Source organism: Camelus bactrianus, chromosome 2 (genome assembly GCF_048773025.1).
Source record: "Camelus bactrianus isolate YW-2024 breed Bactrian camel chromosome 2, ASM4877302v1, whole genome shotgun sequence".
Classification (NCBI taxonomy): Eukaryota; Metazoa; Chordata; class Mammalia; order Artiodactyla; family Camelidae; genus Camelus; species Camelus bactrianus.
In genome coordinates, this window is record NC_133540.1 from 28,151,106 (window position 1) to 28,171,905 (window position 20,800).

Here is a 20,800-nt window from a genome sequence, read left to right on the forward strand (position 1 = left end):
AATATACGAAAAGGGTCATAAACAGTGGTCAAGTGGGGTTCACCCCAGGGATGCACTGATGGTTCAATATCTGCAAATCAATCAACATGAAACGAATGGGAGTACACCAAACTAAAAAGCTTTTGTACAGCAAAGGAAACTATCAACAAAATGAAAAGGCAGCTTGCTGAATGGGAGAAGATATTTGTAAATAGTATTTTCAATAAGGTGTTAATGTCCAAAATATATACAGAACTCACAAAACTCAACACAAAAAAACAAACAACCTGATTAAAAACTGGACAGAGGAAGTAAATAGACATTTTTCCAAAGGAGACATTGAAATGGCCAATAAGCACATGAAATGATGCTCAACATCACTAATCGTCAAGAGAAATGCAAATCAAAACCACAGTGAGATAGCACCTCACTCCTGTCAGAAAGGTTATTTTCAAAAAGACAACAAAGTAACAAGTATTGACAAGAATATGGAGTAAAGAAAACCCTCATGCAGTATTGATGGGAATGTTAATTGGTGCAGTCACTATGGAAAACAGTGTGGAGTTTCCTCAAAAAATTAAAAATAGAACTACCATATGATCCAGCAATTCTACTTCTGAGTATTTTTCCAAAGAAAGCAAAAACACTAATTTGAGAAGATATATGCACCCCTATGTTCATTGTAGCATGAATTACAACAGCCAAGATACGGAAGCAAGTTAAGTTCCATTGATAGATGAGTGGATAAAGAAGATGGAATATTACTCAGCTATAAAAAGAATAAAAACTTGCAACACCATGGATAGACCTATGCTAAGTGAAGTAAGACAAAGAAAGACAAATACTATACGATTTCACTTATATGCAGAATCTAAAAAACAAAACAAATGAACAAACAACAAAAATGAAACAGACTCATTGATACAGAGAACAATTGGTGGTTTCCAGAGGGTAGGGGGTTAGGAGGATAAGGGAAATAGGTGAGGGAGATTAAGAGGTCCAAATTTCCGTTTACAAAATAAGTAAGTCACAGGGATGTAATGTACAGCATAGGGAATATAGTCAATAATATTGTGATAACTTTGTACGGTGATGGGTGGTAATTATGGCATGGTGATCATTTTGTAACACACAAAAATATTGAATAACTATTGTATACTCCTGAAAGTAATATAGTATTATAAGTTAATTGCACCTCAATTTTAAAATGCAAAATTTAAATGTAAAAAAAGGAAATTCAAATTTAAAAACAGCATCATTTATAATAGCACCAAATATAACATACTTAGGGATAAATCTGACAAAATTGTGCCAGATATATACACTGAAAACTATAAAACATTGCTGAGAGAAATCAAACAAGAACTAAATTAAACAAGATTCAATATTGTGAAGTGTCAGCTCTTCCCAACTTAATCTATAGATTCGACGCAATCTCAAAGTCCCGGCAACTTTTTTTGTAGAGATTGACAAACTGATTCTAAAATGTATGTGGAAAGACAAAGGACTTAGAGTAGTCAAAACAACTTTGAAAAAGAAGAACGATGTTGGACAGCTAACATTAACCAATTTCAAGATTTATTATGAGGCTATAATAATCAACCCAGGGTTATACACATGTAAAGATTGCCAATAAATCAACAGAACAAAATAGTCCAGAAATAGATCCACATATACATGAACAACTGCTTTTTTTTTTAAACAGTGGTGCAAAGGCAGTGTAGTAGAGAGATGACAGTCTTTTCCAAAATTGGTGCTGAAACAATTAAACACTCATTTAAAAAAAAAAGAAAAAGAACTTTGAGCCATACCTTACGCCAGACATAAAAGTCAACCCAAAATGTTAAACCAAAAGCTATAAAATGTCCAGAGGAAAACATACAAGGAAATCTTTGTGACTGGTTCCCAGATTTATTAAATTCTGGAGTTCCTCTTCTATAATGCAAGAAACCTTTTGCACAAGGAGGGTGACATCTGGCTATCGCCCTGCCCTGAAAGGGGACAGTGGGATGTGAGGAACCCATGTGACTATTAAAACCCTGCCTCTGATCCAGAAACCTCACGTTTGCTCTCAGGACTACATATACATGTACACATACATTTACATATACATATGCATACACATAAACTTGTCTGTATGTTTGGGAAACTTTTAGACTTTGAAATCACACTATTCACCCCCACCCCAGGTAACTCCAACACTCTCATGGTCTGAACTCCCACTTAACTTCTTGTGATTCCCATATTTATATTTCTAGTCCAGACTTCTTAGTTTTCAGACTGGTATTTTCCACTAGCCCTGCACACATTCACTGAGATGTCTCACTGACACCTCAAACTCCACGCACCCCAAGCCGCACTTGGTATCCTCTCCCATACCTCCACTTATTTTTCTGTGGAGGCATCAGCTGTACTGGGTCACCCACACCAGAAACCTGGTGATCACCAAATGCCCATGACAGTACAAGAAAGGCAAGATCCACATATAATTTCAATGTTTGTAGCCAGAACGACTGAGGGAGTGGTTTCTTATTAACAGAAAAAAAAAAAACAAAAAAACAAAAAAACAAGTCCAGGGGCAGAACATCACATTCTGGAGGGAAGACGTTGAGATGGTGGACGTGTTGATTTCAAGGTGCCGGCAGGGCTTGCAGGCGGAGATTTCCAGCAGTCAGCTGGAAATGCCACTGTACATGACAGACTGCTTATCTTGGTTACAGAAATGAAAGCTCAAGAGCTCTTCTGAAAAGTTTAAGCTGTGGTTTGACAGGAATCATCCTGTTTCTAAGAGTGAAAACACTCAGAAGCGTTCGGCTGTGGAGGACAGACCTTAGGGAAGAAGAGAAAGAGAGCTTGGAGGAGGAGGCGGGGGAGGCGGGGCATTTGGAGGATGCTTTTCTGCCCCATTAAAGCACAGGCAGCACCAATCACAGTTTTTGTGGTAGGTCCTCTACTAGAGGCTTCTTTCTGTCAAAATCTCTCCCCTCTGTTCCTACTCCCTCTCTTACCCTGTTTTCCCTAGTCTGGCGTGCCTGCGTGGGAGAATGCAGGGTGAAGGACAAAGGTCTGGCTGCAGGCTTTTCACTCCACTGCATCAGAGACGCAGACAGTAAGGAAGAGGTTCGCAGGAAGTCTTAAGGCTCCAGCGGCCCTTTTTGATTTGTGCATGAATGCTGTGGAGTTGACAGCCTGCCTGCGAGAGGCTGAAGGGATATGTGTTCTGCACGTCTGGAATTTATTCCTTTGGCTCTCCAAGATGTGACACCACATAATGGCTGTGAAGGAGTCATTTTGATCCTGTGACTCTCTTGGCAAAAGTTCCAGAAAGACATATGGACATAATCTTCTGGACATTTGTAGAAGAGCCTTCCCTCTGGGACTGTCTTTGCAGGCTTCAGTTCACTTCAAGTCCTCTGGCTCTCACTTTTGCTTTATTCTGTTTTTCCTGAGGGGATAAAAAGCGAAATTGTATTCAATGGAAAGAAGCAAAAATATTAATGTAAGAGCAAGTCATCATTATGACACGTATCAATCTCTCACCTCTCAGGCGGTGCACAGAAGCAGGGCTCTGGGTATTCACCCAGCCATGATTAAGAAAAAAAAGGTCTGGGGGATCTTAAGACACACAATGAAAACACGAGTTTTTACCATGCTGGGAGCCAGCATCCTCAGCTATAAATTTACAGAGAGGTGATGCAAACAAAACAGTCTTCCTAGGAATGAAACCTTGCTTAAATGTTATCCTGCAACAAGCTCTTCAGAATCTAGGACCCTACATATCAGGTATATTTGAGGAATTACTTATATCTTGTTGACACAGATTTCAATCTCTATATATTTTTATTTTAAAATAGTTGAGATAACACAATAAATCTGGCTAAATTTCCCCTAAGTTCTGTGTGTGTTTTGGGAAGTAACCACTTGTTCAGTTTAAACTTCATGTATGGCCTTTATTTAATCTTGATCCTTGGTTCTTACCTTGATAAGTCTAATATGGTGATAGAAAAAAACTCAGAAAATACCAAAGCTCAGACGTCAGTCCAAAGAAAATGACTATGCCTGTCCCTAAAGTCCCCCCTTAAAACTAGCTCCCAGTGGAATGCCAGTTAAGAGGTCTGCTAGGAGCCAATCTTGATTCATTTACTAGTGTTTTTGTGAATCCTCTTTGAGAAAATTCCTTGGAGTTGTACCGCTGGGAAAAGGAGAGTGACTGAAACCGTGGAGACAGAGGTTCCCTGGGGTACGAGGTCTTCTTTGCTTAGTGATTTTCCCCTCAGGAAGCACTCAGTCACCTTGGTAAAAAATTGCCTTGGGTGATGGCCAGCCTCAAAGCGACAGGTTTTGTTTTTTTTTTAATCTCAGTGGTCACTACACTACCAAGTTCTAAGCAAATGACTGTTCTATGAACCTTGGTTGAGAAAAATGAGTGATCGTGCACTCTGCTGTGTTCCTACTTAGCGTGGCTATGCATGAAGTCAGTCTTGTAGTATCTGATGGTAGATCCAGAGAATAACAGATCTCGCAAATGCTCAAGAGGCCATCTGACCCAGCCTCCTGATGCTCAAGGCTAGTACATAGTAAGCTGCAGGGATGCAGGCACTGAGAAGTCTGTCAGGACCTTAGATGATATTTGCACAAATTTGCACGTACAAACAAAATTCCCTGGCACGTGCTGGAGACAGAATGGAGGGATGTGGGTTCAGCATATCCATGGCTTTCTTTTTGTGGCTGGAAACAAGACTGCTGATAGGTCCTCTGTTTTACCCAAGGAGGACAAACTTCTTTTCTTAGCTTTGGTACAAACAAATGAACCAGAAAAGGGCTCCAATTTGTCTTATTTGGGTCAGATAGTCCCTTCCTCCATGACCCAATAAACCATGGTTCTTTGTGTGTGTATAGTAGGTCTGGCTTCACGGACTTGCAACCTGTGTGGTGGCACAGGGACCTGTGCTTGGAAGGATCTCATGCTTGTTTAATGCTCTGCTGTTGCCACCCAGAAATTCTTAATAATGTTTGCACAATGGATTCTGCATTTTAATTTTGCACTGGACCACCAAAATTGTGTAACCAACCCTGGCATGGAGTCCTAGCTCAACCTGGCAATCCCTAACATAGTCATGTGGATAGTGTAGGTGGGGAAGGGGAAATAATTTCCAGGATCAGTGGAGAGATGGTGGCCAATACAGCTAACATAGTTCTAAGAACTGAAAGGACATGCAACACGAGAGATTTGGTCCTTGTACTCAAAAATCTCCATCTAGTAGGACAGATTCTCTTTTTGAAAATTTGTTTTCTGCAATACCCACATGTCCAAACGAATATGTTTATCTTGGATGCTAGTGGGAACATCCAACAGCTATAGGGAAGTGGAGGCTCCTCGAGAAATCAAAAATAGGGCTAACATATGATCCAGTAATTCCACTTTGGGTACATATCCAAAGGAAACAAAATCATTATCTTGAAAAGATATCTGTACGACTATGTTTATTGCAGCACACAGTAGCCAAGGTATAGAAACAACTTAAGTGGTCATCGACAGATGAGTGGATAAGGAAAATGTGGTAGATAGATAGATAAATTAATACATGAATACTATTAAATGGAATATTATTATTCAGGCTTAAAAAAGAAGGAAATCCTATCATTTGTGACAACATGGATGAAACTGAAGGGCACATGCTAAGTGATATAAGCCAGACAGAGAAAGACAGACACTGCACGGTATCACTTACATGTGGAATCTTAAAAGAAAAGAAGGAGGAGGAGGAGGAGGAGAGGAGGAGGAAGAAAGGGAAGGGGAAGGGGAATGGGAAGGAGAAGGAGAAGAACTGAACACAAAGAAACAGAGTAGAGATGTGGTTGCCAGGAGCTGGGAGGTGGAGGAAATAGATGAAGTTGGTAAAAGGGTACAAACTTTCAGTCATAAGATGAATAAAGTCTGAGGATGTACTGTATAACCTAGTAACTACCAACTGTCAACCATAGTTGATAACACTGTATAGTGCAACTGAAATTTGCTGAGTGTAGAATTTAAATATTCTCACCACCCCCGCAAAAAAGGTAAATATGTGAGGTGATGAGTATGCTAATTAACTCAACTGTGGGAATCCTCTCACAAGGTATATGTATATCAGTCATTATGGTGTACACTTTAAATATCTTATCATTTTATTTGTCAATTATGCCTCAATAGAGCTAAAAATAAAGAAAATATAGGGAGAATGTGCACCTTTGCTTTCAACATCACAAAGACTAGTTTCTATAAAACTCTAAGCTGGTCTGTGAAGAGTCTCTTGCACAATAAGAGTGACACCTTCCAGCAGCAGTCACTTACAATTACAGACTGTTAAAAACATTGTTTCTACCAAAATCCATAGAGAATAGGACAAAGTAAGCCCTGGAACGGTGTCTGTAGCCTAGTCAGGACTCAATGAATAGACATGGGGAGAAATGGAAGCAGGAAGCTGAGTGAAGAAGAAAAGGAAGGAACGAAGGAAAGAGGGACATAAGTTGGCCGTACTCCATTCTTCAAGGTAGTCAGGTTGTCCAGGAAGACAGTGGGCGGAAACCATAAAGATAAAGGGTAAGCTGTACCTAGAACAGTCAATTTTATGAAATGTTAATTGGGCTTACTCTCAGAACTCTTCCTTTCACTATTATGTTTAACACCAAACATTAAAATATTAATCAGGAAATTCCATCTGTCCCACCATTTTAAGTTATGAAATTCCTTTTCTTCTGAAAACTAAAAGTGATCCTCTTAGCGCATTGAGCATTCTGAGGGAGCCCCAAGCAACCCTGAACGAAGACTCGAGAGTGTCATTTCCTTTGATACTGCAACACCTTTGAGTCACTTGCAATCTATAAATAAACTTGCATTTTATAGGAATGGCTCTACAAAAAGCAGCATCGTGCTGGAATTCAATACACAAGGCTATTTTTAAAGGTGTTTTGATTTTGAAAAATTAATTATAGGCTCTAGATAACACAGGAGTTAGAACTTGGCCTCCTACAAGTTTTCTGTTGCTTAACAACTCTGTAAAACAATTCTTCTGTGCTTTATTTTAAGTGCACGTCAATGTTACTCGAAGATTTCATTGATTATGGCTGCCTCGTTCTACAGCAGGGGAAATGGAATTACTAACATTCTGAAATCAGCTGTTAATGTTGTTTACCTTTAAATATGTATGTTTGGAGCGCCTGTATTTAGATCTCTTTGGTTTCCCTAGGTCTAAAATAAACAGCTATCTGACACCACAGTGAATCTTTGACACTAAATATTCCTTTAAAAATATGTAAAAGAGAAAAGCAAGGAAAATTTTGAGGCAATGTTCATCTTGGCAGAAAGGCATATTCAAATGTAAATCAATGAAAAAATAACCTTATGAAATAATGAACACTTTAGGCCTAAATATATTTTTCCGGTTGAACTTGTTAGTTGATTTTGTATCAGGGGAAAACAGAGAAGAATTCTCGACATAGATGAGACTTGGGTGAAACCACATGCCCGGGAAACATGATAGCCTTTCTCTTATGTCAGAAGGCACAGATAGTATGATACAGAAGCTGAAGGATTTGGAAATTATAGGCATCAGAAACCAAATGTTAATTGCTCTTTCAAGAGTATGTGATTTAAGGGTTCCGGGAGAAGATGGTGGAGTAGAAGGACGCTCGCAGGTCACCCTCTCCCACAAATACACCAAGACCCACATCTACAGACCCACTCAGCCAACCAGAGCACCTGTGGAACTCCGACAGAACATCGCCCTCTTCAAAAGATAAAGATGCCAAAAATCTAGTAGGAGAAAAGGAAAAAAGAAAGAACAAAAGGCAAAGCAGCGCGGGACGGGTCCCGCGGGGAGGGAGCGGCAAAGGAGGACTGGCGCTCGCTCGCTGGGTCTCCCCTCTCCAACTGAGAGGCCAGCGGGACGGAGGGGGAGCCTCCGAGGCTCGGATCTGTACAGAGCAGCCCTTGACTAACAGAACTAGGTTAAACGGGCACAGAGCGTCCCCCCGACACCCAGCCTGAGACGAGGGCCGGCAGCCGCGGGCAGGGCCAGGCTTCACAAGCCCGGCGGAGGACGGGGGCGGCTGCACGGAGGCAGCCCCGGGGGAACGCAAGGGGCTGCGCGCCGTGGCTGTGGGTGCACAGGGCATAACAACCTGGGCCCTCCATAAAACAGCAAGGTTGATGTGCTCTCGGGGGAAGGGTGCACACCCCCATCTCTGAAAACCCGCGGAAGGTTTTCGGGGGAAGAGAGGCAGGGCTCAGGCACAGCCGCCATATCCTCCGGCGCTGATCACCCAGGCGGGGGCGGGGGCGAAACCTGCATCCGCACCGAAGGGCTTAGCATCCTCAAAGGCCAGACTGAGACTGGCCTGCAGCCCGGGGCAGATAGGATCCTTCCATTCTGGTCCCTCAGAGAACTTGCTCCACAAACACAAACAAGGAGCTGGGTTTTGGCTCGGAGCAGGGACAGGGCTGTCCCTCGGTCTTCCCCGAGCCCACCTGCGGAGCGCCGACCAGGGCAGAGCGCGCAGCCGCACAGACAGCAGAACTACCGGCAACGCAGGTAGAGGGAGAGCGCCCCCCCACCCCCCCACCCCCCCGCCTTTCGGGCAGGAACACAGCCCCTGACCGAGGTGCTGGGAGGGGGCACGACCCGCCCTCCTACCCGGCCAGTCTGCAACATCTGACTGTGGCATCCAGAGGGGCAACGACCCACCCGCCCGCCCACAGCAGAGAGCTGCACCTGACCCAGTGTTAGGAGGAGGCGCGATCTGCTTGCCGACAGGTGCTGGGAGCAGCACAGAAGAGGGCGCCAACGGAGGGCCTCTGAAAACAGCAAGCTGACCTTCCAAAACAGGACGAAGACAGAAAGACTTCACATTAAAAGCACACAGACTCCAGGAGAACACCGACAAACCCCCCCCCCTTTTTTTTTTTAAATCTGTTTTTACCTGTTCTATTTTCTATTACTCTCTTAATCTTTACTTCTTAATTCATTTCTATTTCTCTTGGGTTTTGATGTCCTGCTATTGATTAGACACAGGTTTCAAATACATCTATTCATCTCCCCCCCCCCTTTTTTTGTAAAGTTTTTAAAAGGACGTCTCAACCCGATTAATACTCTGCTTCAACTCACTCTTTTATTATTCATTATACACTGTTTTCAAACCCTCTTTCTTCCTTCTTTTAAAATTCTTTCTCTCTATTTTTTTTCTTTTTTTCCTAAGTTCTATTCCTAAATAGGCATCAGATAGATAAAATCCTTAAGGACCAAAATAAACAACTGATACTCCATAAAGTGCCAAAGAGGTATGAGCAAGATGAAGAAGCAGAAAAACCTTTCCCAATTAAAAGAACAAGAGAAATCCCCTGAAAGAAAGATCAACGAAATAGACATCGATAGCCTACTAGATCAAGATTTCAAAAAAGGAGTGATCGAATTGCTGAAGGAATTAAAAGAGATAGTGTTTAGAGATATAAAATATGTCAAAAATGAAATTGAAGCTATAAAGAAGAGCCAAGTAGAATGGGCAAACTCATTGACAGAGATGAGGAATGATCTAATAGCTGTGCAAAGCCGACTAGATAATGCAGAGGAACGAATTAGTGATCTAGAAGACAGGGCAATAGAAAGCACCCATTCAGAAGAACTACAAGAGAAGCAAATAAAAAATAATGAAAATAGCATAAGGGACCTATGGGATAATATAAAGCGTCCCAATCTTCGCATAATAGGGGTCCCAGAAGGAGAAGAAAGATCAAAGGGGATTGAAAAGGTTTTTGAAGAAATCATGACTGAAAACTTCCCAAACTTAAAGAAGGAATCAGATATCCAAGTACAGGAAGCTCAGAGGGTCCCAAACAGGAAGAACCCAAATAGACCCACACCAAGACATATCATAATCAAGATGGCCAGAGTCAAGGATAAAGAAATGATTCTAAAGGCAGCAAGAGAAAAGCAAAGAGTAAGTTACAAGGGAACCCCCATAAGGCTCTCAGCTGATTTCTCTACACAAACACTATAGGCCAGAAGGGAGTGGCAAGATATATTCAAAGCCCTGAATGAAAAAAAGATGCAGCCTAGGATCCTTTATCCAGCAAGGCTATCCTTGAGGATACAAGGAGAAATAAAGAGTTTCACAGACAAAAAAAAAGCTGCAGGAGTTTAGCAACACTAAACCCATGCTAAAAGAAATACTGAAAGGGCTATTCTAAATAGAAAAGCAGCAGGATGCTACAGAAATGAGAAACACACAACTGGAAAGGTGATAACTCATGAATTACAAATAAAGTAAACATGAAATTATAAAAGAAGACATACAAATCACTGAGAGTGGGAGAGGGAGGCAGGGAAGTATAGAATATTTTTTTCTTTCTTTTTTAAATTTTTTTTAACAGTAGGATGGGTTTGAGATCATGTTACTATCAGTTTAATAAAAACAGTTATAGTAATGGGTTGACAGATTTACAAAAAAGGGTAACCACAAGCCAAAAATTTACAAAGGAGTCACAAAAAGTAAATAGAATCCATGATAATACAAAGGAAAATTACCAAACCACAAAAGGAAGAAGAAAGGAACAAAGAGGATATACCAATTCAACTGCAAAGATAAGTTCAAAATGGCAATAAACACACATCTATCATTAATTACTGTAAATGTTAACGGACTAAATGCTCCAGTCAAAAGACACAGAGTGGCAGACTGGATAATAAAGCAAGAACCTTCAATATGCTGCATACAAGAGACCCACTTTAGGGAGAAGGACACATATAGATTGAGAGTGAAAGGATGGAAAAGGATATTCCATGCAAATGGAAAAGCCAAAAAAGCAGGTGTTGCAGTACTGATTTCAGACAAAATAGACTTTAAAACAAAGGCCATAAAGAAAGATAAAGAAGGACATTTTATAATGATTAAAGGAGGGATACATGATGAGGATATTACACTCGTTAATATATATGCACCCAATATAGGAGCACCTAAGTACATACAAGAATTACTAACAGAGATAAAGGGGGATATTGATGGGAATACAATCATAGTTGGAGATCTTAACACTGCATTAACATCACTAGACAGATCTTCCAGACAGAAAATAAACAAGGCAACAGAGAAATTAAATACTACAATAGAAAAACTAGATTTGGTGGATATTTTCAGAGCATTACACCCCCCAAAAATAGGATATACATTCTTTTCAAGTGCACATGGAACATTTTCCAGGATCGATCATGTACTTGGGCACAAAAGAAACCTCAACAATTTTAAGAAGATAGAAATTATCTCAAGCATCTTTACTGACCACAATGCCATGAAACTGGAAATCAACAATAGAGAAACAAAGGAGAAAAAAAGGAAAGCATGGAGATTAAACAATATGTTATTGAAAAAACAATGGATCAATGAGGAAATCAAAGCTGAAATTAAAAAATACCTTGAGACAAATGATAATGAAAGCACAACCACTCAAAACCTATGGGACACAGCAAAGGCAATGCTAAGAGGGAAGTTTATAGTGATACAGGCCTTCCTCAAAAAAGAAGAACAATCTCAAATAAACAACTTAACCCACCACCTGAATGAATTAGAAAAAGAAGAACAAAAAGCCCCAAAAAGCAGCAGAAGGAAGGAAATAATAAAGATCAGAGAGGAATTAAATACAATAGAGATTAACAAGACCATAGAAAAAATCAACCAAACCAAAAGCTGGTTTTTTGAAAAAGTAAATAAAATCGACAAACCTCTGGCCAAACTCACAAAGAAGAAAAAAGAGAGAGCACAAGTTAGCAAAATAAGAAAGGAAAATGGAGAAATTACAACAAACAAAATAGAAATGCAGAATATCATACGAGAATATTATGAAAAACTATATGGAACCAAACTGGATAACCTAGAGGAGATGGACAAGTTTCTGGAAACATACTGTCCACCAAAACTGAATCAAGAAGAATCTGAACACTTGAACAATCCGATCACTAGAAAGGAAATAGAAATAGCAATTAAAAACCTCCCTACAAATAAAAGTCCAGGACCGGACGGCTTCACCGGGGAATTCTACCAAACATACAAAGAAGAACTCATACCAGTCCTTCTCAAACTCTTCCAGACGATTGAAAAGGAGGGAATACTCCCAAACTCATTCTATGAAGCCACCATCACCCTGATACCAAAACCAGGCAAAGACACTACAAAAAAAGAGAATTATAGGCCAATATCACTGATGAACATAGACGCCAAAATCCTCACCAAAATTTTAGCAAATAGAATCCAACGATACATAAAAAAGATTATACATCATGACCAAGTGGGGTTCATCCCAGGGACACAAGGCTGGTTCAACATACGCAAATCAATCAGTGTGATACATCACATCAACAAGAAAAAGGACAAAAACCACATGATCATCTCAATCGATGCAGAAAAAGCATTTGATAAAATTCAACACTCATTTATGATAAAAACTCTCGCCAAAGTGGGTATAGAGGGAACATATCTCAACATAATAAAAGCTATATATGACAAACCTACAGCCAGCATAGTACTCAACGGTGAAAAACTCAAAAGCTTCCCATTAAAATCTGGGACAAGACAAGGATGCCCACTATCACCACTCCTATTCAACATAGTCCTGGAAGTCCTAGCCATAGCAGTCAGGCAAGAGAAAGAAATAAAAGGGATCCAAATTGGAAAAGAAGAGGTAAAAGTGTCATTATATGCTGATGACATGTTACTATATGTAGAAAACCCTAAAAGGTCCACACAAAAGCTACTAGAGCTGATTGAAGAATTCAGCAAGGTAGCAGGTTACAAAATTAACGTTCAAAAATCAGTTGCATTTCTTTACACTAACGATAAATCAACAGAAGAAGAAAGTAAAGAAACAATCCCCTTTAAAATAGCACCCAAAGTAATAAAATATCTGGGAATAAATCTAACCAAGGAGGTGAAAGAATTATACACAGAAAACTATAAACCATTGATGAAGGAAAGTAAAGAAGACTTTAAAAAATGGAAAGATATTCCATGCTCTTGGATTGGAAGAATCAATATTGTTAAAATGCTCACACTGCCCAAGGCAATCTACAGATTTAATGCAATCCCTATCCAATTACCCAGGACAGATTTCACAGAACTAGAACAAATCATAATAAAATTCATATGGAACCATCAAAGACCTAGAATTGCCAAAGCATTACTGAAGAGAAAGAAAGAGGCTGGAGGAATAACTCTCCCAGACTTCAGACAATACTATAGAGCTACAGTCATCAAGACAGCATGGTATTGGTACCAAAACAGACATATAGACCAATGGAACAGAATAGAGAGCCCAGAAATGAACCCACAAACTTTTGGTCAACTCATCTTTGACAAAGGAGGCAAGAATATACATTGGAATAAAGACAGTCTCTTCAGCAAATGGTGTTGGGAAAACTGGACAGCAGCATGGAAAACAATGAAGCTAGAACACTCCCTTACACCATATACAAAAATCAACTCAAAATGGATTAAAGACTTAAACATAAGACAAGATACAATAAACCTCCTAGAGGAAAACATAGGCAAAACATTATCTGACATACATCTCAAAAATTTTCTCCTAGAAGAAATAAAAGCAAGAATAAACAAATGGGACCTAATGAAACTTACAAGCTTCTGCACAGCAAAGGAAACCAGAAATAAAACAAGAAGAAAACCTATGGAATGGGAGAAAATTTTTGCAAGTGAAACCGACAAAGGCTTGATCTCCAGAATATATAAGCAGCTCATGTGACTCAATAAGAAAAAAATAAACAACCCAATCCAAAAATGGGCAGAAGACCTAAACAAGCAATTCTCCAAGGAAGACATACAAATGATCAAAAAGCACATGAAAAAATGCTCCATATCACTAATTATCAGAGAAATGCAAATCAAAACTACAATGAGGTACCACCTCACACCAGTCAGAATGGCCGTCATTCAAAAATCCACAAATGACAAATGCTGGAGAGGCTGTGGAGAAAGGGGAACCCTCCTACACTGCTGGTGGGAATGCAGTTTGGTGCAGCCACTATGGAAAACAGTGTGGAGATTCCTCAAAAGACTAGGAATAGACTTACCATATGACCCAGGAATCCCACTCCTGGGCTTGTATCCAGAAGGAAATCTACTTCAGGATGACACCTGCACCCCAATGTTCATAGCAGCACTATTTACAATAGCCAAAACATGGAAACAGCCTAAATGTCCATCAACAGGTGACTGGATAAAGAAGATGTGGTATATTTATACAATGGAATACTACTCAGCCATAAAAACCGACAACATAATGCCATTTGCAGCAACATGGATGCTCCTGGAGAATGTCATTCTAAGTGAAGTAAGCCAGAAAGAGAAAGAAAAATACCATATGAGATCGCTCATACGTGGAATCTAAAAAACAAAAACAAAAACAAACAAACAAACAAAAACAAACAAACAAACAAAAACAAAGCGTAAATACAGGACAGAAATAGACTCACAGACAGAGAATACAGACTTGTGGTTACCAGGGGGGTGGAGGGTGGGAAGGGATAGACTGGGATTTCAAAATTGTAGAATAGACTACACTGTATAGCACAGGGAAATATACACAAAATGTTATGATAACTCACAGAGAAAAAAATGTGACAATGAGTGTGTATATGTCCATGAATAACTGAAAAATTGTGCTGAACACTGGAATTTGACACAACATTGTAAAATGATTATAAATCAATAAAAAATGTTAAAAAAAAAAAGAGTATATGATTTAAAAGTATCGGAAGAAAGGTGGTTATTTCTGCCTCCATCTTGATTAGCAAAGATTTAATGCCTAGGTCTTACTTGGTTTTTGCTCTCAAGAAACAACGTTTGGGTGGTGTTCTCCTAAGAATTCCTCTGGAGAGGAGCAGACATTAGCCATGGTAACCAGAGCCAGAACAGGACAGCAGATACATGACTCCTGTAACAGCAACTAATTGATTTTCTGTAATTTGGCCCGTCTTGCCACATGACACTGCAAGACCTCTTCCAAGCTTGTTGTTTCTTGACAATTGAAAATAAACAACAGCATTTTTCAAAAGAAGAAAGAGTTGACCCAACGTTTGATTCAATGGTGCCACAGAAATCCAACAAAAAACACATTTTTCAGCTTTATTTTTCAACTCTGTGGACAATAACTATTGACTTCACAGTGAGAAGCACAGTTCGTGGGACTCACTACACAACAGAACCAACGCAAAAGGACACCATCACTTGGTAATAAGTGGCACCTTAGATCTCCGTTGGGCAAAAGGAAGAGTAGGGCAGAGGGAAATCTAGCTGGTGTTTCTAGAAAGAGATAATGAACAATGTAGGCAACTAGCAAAGTAGCCTTGGTCTTCCTTGGGGAAGTGAGCTACCATTCCTGTTCCCAGACTTGCTATGAGGAAGGCTGTCACATAGCTGCTGATGTCCTCTGGTCACAGATCCCAGGAGAAAGTCCCCGGGCAGCTGAAATGGTCACTGGTCTAGAGAACTAAGCAAGGTGAATAATTTTCTCCCCTAAACTCCAGATTCCTCATTTTTGACATCTGCTATGGACACTAAATTCTGAGACTGTACAATGTCAAACTGACCCTCATAAACTGTGAGAACATCTCATGAGACTCTGTGAGTTTCAGGGTGGCGAGTGGGAGGTAATGCGTTTATTTAATAAATCTATATAAAATTTGAGGAGTCATGGGCTCTGAATCACTGCAAAATGTTTCCCAGAGATCCTTTACCAATGTACCAGGGCAGCCAAAATAAAGCTAATGGCTTCAGAGAATGAATACAGATCGAATATGAGACTAGATGAGTCCTTGCTGTTTGCCAGTGTGGCACTTCTATATAATCTTACTCTCTCTTGTCTTTTGAAAAACACAATAGCCAGTCCCATTATTAGCATCATTTCTTTTCATTTTTACTATATGTAAAAGGGGAGAAAATGCCTTTTTAGCAGCAAAGCTGGTCTAAGTGTAGAATCAACAACAACTTGAAATTACTGTTGAGTCAAGGTATCAAATCTGATTCGTGAATTCGAATCTAGAGTCAGACTCCGAGGAGATATGAATAATGTCTGTGCTGGTCTTTTCCTCCCTAATCAGTATTCACGGATCACTGGGAATGTTTTTCTGTCTCTCTCTTTGCATTTATCTCAGGAGTTATATCATTTGATTGCTAATGTGTTTGGATTGAGCCGCTTGGTTTTAATTCAATCTGGCCCCTCTTGATGGAGCACTAAATTTCCTCTCAATGGCCATACGTTAAACTGTGGGGAGCCCTGAAGGCTCTGCCACCGAGATTTCAGCCTTTATTACTTTGTGCAGCCCATCCATTCTTGGTTCAAGGGCAGCCTAGATACAGAGATCCAGTTCAGATAGTCGCAGGTAATGACACTGATTATCTGTCAGGATGTGCAAGATAAGCCTATCTGCTCTCTTCTGTACCACCCTGGTGGACTCTGATACACCTTCCCTTCAGTCCTCAAGTGGGAGTTCATCCACAGAGGGAAAGGTGTCATCGGAGCTCACGTATCTTGGTGGCATAGTTCTTTAACGTCATACTTGTACTTCTCATAATCTTTAGACGTAAAATCAAGAGAACCCTCTGATATACAAAAACATTATCTGTTTTGAAACCTAAAAGCTCTTAATCATTATCTGTGCATCATCCTGAAATAAGATACTGCTTAGTTGTGTGTGTGTGTGTGTGCACAAGATCTGTCACTTTGAAGGCCAAATACCCAATCCTAAAGCACAAAAGGGAGAGCTTCTTAGTGCACAGCAGGGATCTGGCCACACAGCTTACAGGCACGCATTGTTCAACATGGTCTACTGCCCATTACTTGCAACTCAGAAGTATATTCTTTGAAGTAAGCTGAGTCATGGGGATGTGGAGAGGTGGGGCTTCTCTCTTACACATCATTCCTGATTGCTTCCAGGATTAGTCTGATTTTCAGCAAAGAAAAGGCCTGGGAAAACAGAAGCCATCCCGAGACCATACAGAAGAAGGAAGGGCATGGCCTCGTCTTCCCCAGCCGGCACTTCATCTCTACAAAGACATTGACAGGGTGCTCTATTTCCCTGCTTTAGAAGGAATAAAAAGCTATAGATTTCTCTGCCTCAAAGCAATCTTCTAGAAAAAGCAATTGTTCCCTCCACATCGGTATTTTATCAGTATCGAGACTTGATGGTAAAATAAAAGGAAATGAATCCTGTTCTCCTGATTGCCCAGCATGCACCTGTTCCCAGTCTTTCTTCTTCCCCAATGACACTCGACTGGGGTCTTACACTGTGGTTTTTCTAAAAAGGAACTTTATGTTTTCAGAATGCTTTTTCAAAAACAGGGCTTCCTCTAGTGCCAAGGTTCTTCCTACATGAAAATGCTGCTGTCTATTTTTGTCATATGCACATCATCTTCAGTGGACCTTTTTCCTTTTTTAGGTATTGACTTTCCTCCCTCCCCACAGGGTATAACATTCAAGGCAGCAGGCCGGGCGCTACAGCCATGGAACTGATAGAAACTATCAGTCACACAGAGGAACTAAACTCACAGCTGTGTTAAGAAATACTCAGATAACCAGCCTATTCAGCTCTAAGGAGCATTTTCTTTATTAGTCTGCTAAATGTCTTTAAAACACTGCCTTTGTTTCTACAAAAGTAGTTAATCAAAGACTAGGTAGGTTAGTTAACATAATTTTAAGATTCAAAATTGCATATAAATCAATGTTGAGATACATTGCCACGACACATTATCAAAATGAAGAGTGGATACTATCTCCTTTTAATTTTACTTGAAATTTCAATGTTTAAAATAGTTTACTTTATTTAAAAAAATGGAAACTTAGAGCCATTTGTGTCATTCCCTCATATTGTACCCATGATACTGAAGAAATTATAAACCCTAGAATACCATGTTTTCTCAACATTGCCTCCAACTCAAACTAGGGAAAAGGATGAGAAAGAAAGTGATTATGGTTAAATACAACTCAGATGTGGGGTGGGGTGGGGAAATGATTTGTGTTCAGAAATCGACATGTTTATATAGATACCTAGGGATTCTGAGTCAAACACTGAGGTAAGCCAGTCTGTTCCAACTCTGACATTCAAAGATTCTCTGAAGAATACTAAACAAAACCAAGCATGTTATTTTAGATACACTTCCTAACTACTGCCATTTAGAAGTAACAACTCAAAACTCTGTTCTGGCTTACATATCTTTTTTAAAACCTGTTCTAACTTTATTTGTACTGTGTCAATTATGTGAAGAAAATAAGAGCTGAGAAACTCTCCCTAAGAAAATGTTTTTGCTAGAAACCCTGACCTACAACCTTCTGAGCTTCTTGAAAGTGAAAATCTCTGTGTCTTCCAGGTGACAGCTACGTTTTCGGTGGAACCAAAATAGCTCTCTTAGCTAGAGAGCTGTCAGTAAGAGCTCTGACAGACAGTGAATTTGGCATGTGGGAGGGTGGCAGGAGAAACGGTTTCATGGTAGGTTTGGTGGGAGCCTCTGACTAGCTAAGGAGGAAGGCAGGAGGGAAAACAACTCACTCCTAGACACCAGACCCAGCACGAGGAAGCCAATGGGCATTTCCAGAAATGATAACCTTGTGGGAGGAGAAAGCCATGAGCTCTTGTGGGATTTTGAAAGGACTACGTAATACACATCCAACTGGAAGGTTTCCATTTGTGAAAGAAAGCAAATACACCTACATGTATTGGATTTTCTCTCCCTCTACTGGTGGGGTGGGATATGCTATCACGGCATAATACTGCTTCATAAGCAAAGATGAGTTTCCATTATAGTACATTTTGCCCATGAAATGAGGATTTTCATTAGGTATGTTGCTCTCTCACAGTGGCTTTCAAAACATCCCTAGCCACATTGGGGAGTAAGTTGCCTCCTAAGTAGGCTGACCAGTAGTGGTAAGGTAGCAAGGATCTCCCTCTCCTTTTGGCTAAAGGATGCCCATGCTCACTTCCAAGATATAGGATTCTCCTGTCCTCTGTAGTCCCATCAAAGGTGGAACCACGTTGTGATCGGAGGCAATTCCCCTGACCCACAGGCTGGACTAGGTAAACCTGAGGCGCCAAATAAGAAAGAGAAAGTCAGCTTACCTAGAGTAAAGGTGGGAAAGACAGAAACTCAGGGGAGAGATACTAACAAAGGATCTAAAGAGTGATCTGAACCTGATAGAAAGGGCAATGGTTCGAGATACATTTTGGAACAAATCTCCATTTCTGCTTTGCCATCGCTGTCATTTCTCTCATTTTCATTTTGGGTCATGTGAAAATACTTCTGACATAGCAATTTGGATCAGTGATCATGGACGAAAAAAGGAGATAGAAAAAGTAGATAATGACAATTTTAAGGAAAGTAAAATTGCCTACATGGAAGGATTAAATTGCATAATATTAAAACTGCACAAGAGTATTAATGGAAATAGACAATAGTTACAGATGTCTAATCAACAGGTTCTTGATCAATAACTGCAAATCTATCAGTGTGAAGTATGCAGAGTATGCAGCTTTCCCCCTGCTCCATACTCAGAATTAGGCATCAATGATACTTCTTTGACTTCTCCTCTTGTATGTCTCCAAGGCAACTAAAGTCATATTTTCCTGCAAACCAACTTCTTTTCTAATTTCCTTATCTCAGTGAATAACTTCATCAGTCATTCAGTTGTAGGAGCCAGAAATTCAGGAGTTACTTGACCCCACCTAGTCTTCCACCACCTATCCAATCCATCACCAAGTCCCTGTCTTACCTCCCAAATCTATTTCACAGAGGTCAATTTCTCTCTGCCTCCTACACAGCATTACCTTTCTCCTACACAATGACTGCTCCAAAGGGCATCCACTCCATCCCTTGTCAAATGCATTCTTCACTGAACAAATATTTTTGAGGGGACTACTTCGTACTCTGGTAATACTGCATTGAATAGGGCAGACAAATTCCCCCTTCTCAAGGAGCTTGTGGAGACAGAAGATAAGTATCAGATAGTCAGAAGCACTATGTGGAGTATTAAAATAGGGCAGTATTATAAAGAATGGTTGAATAGCTATTCTAAATTGTGTTCAAATGCAAGAAATCGGTGGGAGTTTTCAAGAAGGGGATGAGTTTTGAAGCAGGAAAACAAAAAAAAATCCCCTGGGATGACTGTACCTGCTATCAAGGCTTCCTCCTGTATGTACAAAGTGTTTCAAATACTGGCCAAGAACAAAAATAGTAAGTTAAAACATACCTGAAGGTTCAGTCTAGGTTGTTTGTCTCCAAGCACCTCTGCTGAAAAATAGCTCTTTTTACCTATATGGAAATATCCTATGTTTTGTTAAATTTTCTGTGTCTCGTCTGCCAGGAACGTAAGCTCTATGAGCACAGCGGCCGTAACTGTCTTGCTCACTGATGAATCCTCAGTTTTTAAGAGCAGTGTCTGGCACACAGCAGGCACGCAAGTAAGTATTTGCTGCATTAATGCACAAATTGGTGTGTGAAGTGGAAGTATACAGAAAAAAAAAACTGCGTGAGTTTGGGATTCAGGAAATCGACGCGGAGATGTCAAGGTCATTTACGTCAGCTTGAAAAGTTAAGTAGGGTATAAAATCCTGGCCAGGTTTCTCAGCTCCCGATCTCCGGTACCACTTGGTCTCACTCGAACTCTACACACGTGCTCACAGCTACAATCCTCTCCAGCTCCCCGCTAGGAGGAGTCACACCTTCCGACCCAGAAACCCTCCCACACTCTCTCCCATTTGTCCCTCCCTCCCTCGCCGTCCGGGTTCCGGCA

General features: G+C 40.3%; 1 protein-coding gene and 1 long non-coding RNA gene across 2 annotated transcripts in view; both read right to left on the reverse strand.

Annotated features, from left to right (window-relative positions):
* Positions 1-20,800, reverse strand: part of ARFIP1 (ARF interacting protein 1) — a 1,058,373-nt gene that overhangs the window by 974,379 nt on the left and 63,194 nt on the right. The window lies entirely within an intron of this gene.
* LOC141579347 (uncharacterized) lies at positions 1,541-20,739 on the reverse strand. Its single transcript, XR_012510533.1, has 2 exons — positions 20,258-20,739; positions 1,541-3,424 (listed from the first exon to the last, which is right to left on the reverse strand). It is a non-coding gene; the product is annotated as an uncharacterized LOC141579347 (long non-coding RNA).